The sequence below is a fragment of the Carassius auratus genome, unplaced genomic scaffold (genome assembly GCF_003368295.1).
Source record: "Carassius auratus strain Wakin unplaced genomic scaffold, ASM336829v1 scaf_tig00004210, whole genome shotgun sequence".
Classification (NCBI taxonomy): Eukaryota; Metazoa; Chordata; class Actinopteri; order Cypriniformes; family Cyprinidae; genus Carassius; species Carassius auratus.
This window is the reverse complement of record NW_020523582.1, coordinates 43694-50083: the sequence shown is the minus strand read 5'-3', so window position 1 is coordinate 50083 and position 6390 is coordinate 43694. Positions and strand designations below refer to the sequence as shown.

General features: G+C 42.0%; 1 pseudogene; it reads left to right on the top strand.

Moving 5' to 3' along the window:
* Window positions 1-3700: 3700 nt before the first annotated feature.
* Window positions 3701-4900, top strand: LOC113070440 (mpv17-like protein; annotated as a pseudogene).
* The last annotated feature ends 1490 nt before the right edge of the window (window positions 4901-6390 follow it).

Here is a 6390-nt window from a genome sequence, read left to right as displayed (position 1 = left end):
AATCTCACAATTTTCCACTTTCCAAAACCTTCATGGCATCAGAGAGATGGTTTCCCATCTCAGCAAGTGTAGGGTCCATCATCTACAATTGCACAGTAAAATGTATATGGTTATCCTTGAAGGGCAATGCAGTGAAACATAGAGAACTCACAAATTGATAACAATGGCTGTATATCATATTTCTTGTCACATTAAATAAAATGACTCCTCGGGCTTTAGGGCACTTTCGCTGACTGAGAGAGTAAGGAACATTTAGGCCTCTGTCCTTTTGAGATAATAGTGCATTCATAACATTATAATACACCGAAGCACAAAATAAATAACACATACAACTGGCAGACTTGACAAACGCTGTTCAACTTGTAAACTGTGCCAGCTTGTGTAAAATAAGCCTGTAGCGCTGTTTTAAATCTTCCATTATCTGTTCTTTATTATAATTCCTGATATTCAGGATGTGTGTTAACGACGAAAACCTGTCGGATGACAAGGCTCTTTTTAACACACGTACGTCCACCTTGTCCAGACGAGGAAATATTTCATGTCATGTCCCCATGCGCATCCTGCTACAACACAACACTTCATTTTGTAACACAAATTATTTTTCAATCAAACTTTATCAAGCCTTACGCACAACAAATACTCGACTGTGGCTTATATTGAATCCGGCATAGCTCCGCATCATCTCTCTAAAGCAATGAGAGTGAATAAGCTTCCTGCACTTCAGTCATTGAGCGAGTCCGTCTGCTGCTCTACATTACCTTCACGGGCAGCTTATCCATGCTATGTTGGACTCTCCGTGCCCCTGTGCGTCGTCGTCGTGTGCTGTGTAATTTTACGGAAGCAAATCCAAAAGGCACAAAAATCCACCTCGGGTACCTCTCTCTTCGTTATTTGTATAGTCAATTGAATAGTGTTTACTTCCTGGTGTCATGTCGCTCCACCGCTGGCAGCGCTGACGTAGCCTAAACATACGCCCCCTTAACAGTCTTCGTGAGCTCCTCGGTTACCCCCCTGTGGGTTTGGCCCCATGCAAAGACAGATGCAGTGTAGTGTGATGTCGAGTCCGATCCGAATCGGCTCTTTCGAACAGTTCGTTCGAAAACAATTTGGTTCGAAAAACCTTTAACATCATCACGTGGTCTCTGACATCTCGACATCTGACATCTGTTTTTATACAGTCTATGGTGGCGATCAGATGCTTTTATGTTTTAATAAAAGTAACGTGAGCCATGTTCAGTTTGTTGTTGCCACGACTGTGCTCAAAAAACATAGTAAATGAGAACCAAAATAAGATTTGCTTTAAAATTAATCTACTTCACCTGCACACCATTTTTTGCATTTTTTATAATTCAAATTCTGTTCACAAAAACTAATCTGATTTGTGTGCTGATAAAATTGTCGTACAAGTAAGTCGTAAACATGTTTTTATCCATTTTTATTGGTAAAATTGCTGTTATTCAAGTATTTTATAATGTACTTTTTTTCAGAAAGGTTCAGTTAAAGTCGTGGATAACAGGGGAGGTCTACAGACTTCTGCAGACACAGAACGCTGCATTCAGATATAGAGATGAGGTGGGTGTGTGCCTGAGAACAGCCAGGGCCAACCTGTCCCGCGGCATCAGAGAGGCTAAAAGACAGTTCTCCAGGAGAATAGACCATCAATTGCGACAGCAGAGTCACTCAGAGCCTGTGGCAAGGGATACAGTCCATTACAGAATACAAGCCCCCACCATGGACCTGTGACAGCAACATCTATCTGCTGAACGAGCTGAACACCTTCTTCGCTCGCTTTGAGCAACAGAACAGCATCACTGCAAAGAAGACTGCACGGCGACCAGGTGATGACGTTGACCTCAGACAGTGTGAGGAGATCCTTCAGCCAGATCAATGCACGCAAAGCTCAGGGTCCTGACAACATTCCTGGGCGTGTACTGAGAGACTGTGCAGTGGAACTCACTGATGTCTTCACAGACATGTTCAACATCTCATTTAGTCAGGCTGTTGTACCCACATGTTTCAAAACTACCACCATAATTCCAGTCCCGAAGAAGCCATCTCCCCTACCTGGACCCCTTCCAGTTTGCATATCGGTCCAACCGGTCGACCGATGATGCCACCTCCACTGTCGTCGTCTCAGCACTCACAAATATAGAGAAAAAAAACTCATATGTCAGAATGCTGTTCATAGACTTCAGTTCAGCATTCAACACAATCATCCCTCAACTGCTCATTTACAAACTGGTCCAGCTGGATCTCAACACTTCACTGTGCATCTGGCTGTTGGACTTTCTTGGTGAGCTGCCTGGCCTGATGGTGAACTGACAACAATCTCTATCTGAACGTGGAGAAGACGAAGGAGATTGTTGTTGACTTCAGGAGAGCACACACTCAGCATGTTCCTCTGACCATCAATGGTGCGACTGTAGAGAGCAGCACTCAAGTTCCTGGGTGTGCACATCACAGAGGACCTCTCCTGGACCAACAACACCGCAGCATTGGCTAAGAATTCACAACAGTGTCTCACTTCCTCCGCAAACTGAGGAGAGCCAGAGCCCTTTGTCACTTTAATCAGACTGAATAAGCTTTTTTTGCACTAAATTTTTTTTACCTGCACTGTTTGTTCACTTCACTGATTTGCACTCTATCTGCCATGTGCCTTGCGTTGCTTTATTTAACTTTATTTTTAATTTTATTACATGTATTTTTTGCATTCCCTTATTGCATAGCTGTATCTTATATTTTATATTTGATCTAGATTTTTAGGCTCTACTATTAGTGTTATCTGTATGCACCAATGGTCTGAGAGTAATGCAATTTCGATTCTCTGTATGTATGTACTACATGTGGAAGAACTGACAATAAAGGAGACTTGACTTTACTTGAGAATTGAATGTTCGAGGGATTTTTCAACTATATATTTGATTTAAACATCACTAAATTATTATCTGTAACTGATATAAGATTCATTATTGTTGGTGGGTAATCTATAGGCTACCTTGTATAAACAACTTTTCTCACCAGTCTCCAAATATGCCCTCGTTGCCCTCCAAAAAAAAAAAAAGAAGAGGAAAAAAAACTAACGTGAAGACCAATGAATGTGATTCATTGAAAAAGATCCGATTAATTGAGATGATCCGACTCAAATAATCATTTGTTCAAACAGTGGCACATAAGATTAACTTTATATGAGGCAGTTACTATAAGGATGAAATATGTTAACATTGTGTAAGCATAAACGTCTCAGTAAATGTTGATCGCACGAACATAAAATCTAGTAACTGGTCTTACTGAATATGTGGTCGATCTGTATTATATACAGATCAGCTTTAATGTGGGATTTGAGCACCTGACTAGAGTAACGGGAAACTGCTGATCACTGGATGAACGCGCGCTGGATCCTTTTAATTTAATTGCTAAATGGATTAATGAACCGTATTTTTGCCTTGCTGTCTCTTTTAAAGTCCGAGAAGATGGACTAAACCCAAGGACTGTATTGATCTGTGTTTTATTTGGCAGTGCATTGTAATGATCTACTAATGTTTCTTATGTTCACCAAGAGTCACAATGAGCTGTCAAACCATTATTTATTGTGCCTTTTATATATTATTTATAAATAGAATGAACCAGACTGACTAGAGATAATAGAGTTTATTAGAATATTTAACTTGTAGAGCAACATATTTTATGAGCTAAGCCACCGTCTGTCAATGTCTGGTCACCGCTTTGTTTCGTGTCCATCTACGTAATTTACAAAGGTTACGTTTTAGAAGTAGGCCCACAACACGTTTCCGTTTCGTTGATCATGAGAAAATCTTTTTTCAGACGAGCAAAGTTATTGCCTTGGATAAGCAATGTGACTCTGTACGGATGCTTGTTCGCCGGCGGGGATTTCGTGCATCAGTGCGTGATCGCGCAGAGAGATCAGATGGACTGGAGGCACACGAGAAACGTGGCGATCGTGGCGCTGAGCTTCCAGGGGAACTTCAATTACTTCTGGCTGCGAGCTTTAGAACATCGTTTCCCGGGAAGATCGGCCGGTATGATTATACGCAAACTGCTTTTGGACCAAACTTTTGCTTCACCTTTGGCGACCAGTGTCTTCTACACAGGTAAAGTACTGTTTTAATGTCAATCACTTCAGTCACATATTTCGCACTTGTTTATTTAATAACTCGATTCATTGTCTTCACAGGTGTGAGTTTCTTGGAGGGCAAAGAGGACATATTTGCAGACTGGCGAGAAAAGTTTTTTAATACATACAAGGTAGGCCCCACTGATGACCCAACAAAAATAATAAGTCATCTTTTACCAATTAGCCCATTAACAACTTCCTTTACAGAGAATAATTCTAAATCAAATATGGACAGTACATACATTTTTCTAAAACATTAAAGTTCTGAACCTTTTGCATCTTCCAGGATTTTGTACTGAGATATATATATATATATATATATATATATATATATATATATATATATATATATATATATATATATATGTAATACATTTATTATAAAATTTAATTGAGAACATCTAACTTTTTATGGATGACAGTGTAAATATATTTTTACTTTACAGACTGGACTAATGTACTGGCCATTCATGCAGGTAAGATCTGTATTTTCTTTCAGTTTTTGAATTTTGTTCTGTTGCCTCTCTACCTGAGGACGGCATTCATGGGCTGTTCAGCATTCCTGTGGGCCACCTTCTTATGTTTCTCGCAACAGAGCGGGGATGGCACAGCAGCGGTAGCCTTCGCTTGGATCATGTCCCCAAAAAACGGATTCTACCTCGTAGTACAGATGAGGAGAAATAGAGACACAATGGTGCTTATGAACATCATTGCGCTGTTGCGGATGAACAGTTCAGTCCCACAATGGTACTGTATTCAGGCTGCATTGTGTTTATAAATCTTGTTGCTTAAAATCTTATTAAGAGTGATATTAAATTAACTTAAAAGTGTACACCTTTCATTTACTTTTTATGTTGAACAACCCAGTTTTACTTTATATAGTTTTGTTCTATGTGATTCAATTTATTTATTTATTACTTAAAGGAAATGCATTGTGTTTTTATAAATTTCACTTGGTGGGTTGGACGGGCCTTGTGACATTTGTGCCCCAGGTTAGGTTGCCATTCAACCCAAATAACTTAGGAATTTATTGAAAGATTTAAAAAATGTACATACTGTTCAGTGTTTTATCCAAACATAACTGTCTTTCTAAAGAGAAATGAAGAAGCATTTACTCATAAGGTTTACATGCACGTACTCATATGGGATGCAGTATTAAAAATATTTTTATCTTCTTAAAATTGTAAAAAATATATTTATTGTGATTATATCAGGATCATGGACTGTCTGTGTCATTTTTTTACCCCGTTTCTGTTCCCTTATTTGGTCATGTTCCTGTCCTCATTTTGTTAATTAGTTTGATTATGTTCCATTGATGGCACCGGTGTTCCCCTGATTGCCCTGTGCCCTGAGGGTGAGCTGTGTTTGGTGCAACAAGTGCCAAACCGAAGAGGGCTCCAGTCCCTGAGTCCAGTCCCCTCCAGAGTTTATCCCTGAATGCCTGGAGGCTCAGAAATGCCTGCCCTCCCATACGCACCTGCCTCCTCCGCTGTCGTCTGCCATCCCCTCTGCTTGCCCTCAGCCCACCATCTATGCGGTGTGAGCTCCGTGGGTCTGCGATTCTCCAGAGTCACAATGGTTGAAGAATTCCTCACCTCCGCCTCCAGTCTCGAGGGCCAAACTCCGCCTCGGCCTGTAGACCCTGTGGCTCCACCTAGGTCCCTTGCCTCCACTGTCACCCGTCGATTCACCATCTCCACCAGGCACCCTCGTTGCTCTGACATCAACCAATCTGCACCTCGGGACTCCACTCCTCCAGCTGCACCTCATCCCTTCCTTCATCCCCTTCGGCTCCTCAGTGCTCAGTCGCTCTGGCTCCACAGTGGATGTCCGGATCTCCATCTCTGCCTTGGTCGCCAAAGCCCTCAGCTCCATCCTGGCCCCCGGATCATCGACATCCGCCTATCTCATTGGCTTATACAGTCTCTGCCCCGGGCTCCTCCGCCACCTGCTCTGCCACCACTGGTCGGACCCCTGCAGTCAGCGGCCATTCCTCCTCCATTAATCCTCTCTCCGTTGGCTCCACCGTGGGTCGACATTATGGCTGTGGGTGGGGTCCAGCTGGGTTCCTCCTGCTCAAAGCCCATTGTCTCTTCCCTGGACTCTGTCTGCTGGCCCCTTCCTGGATATCCATCCTCCTCCTCAGCCTCCTCCCAAGTTCCCACCTATCCCTCCTTCTGTTGTTTCTAATGTCAGAATCATAGACTGTGTCTGTCATGTTTTATTCCAGGTTTCTGTTCCCTTATTTGGTCATGTTC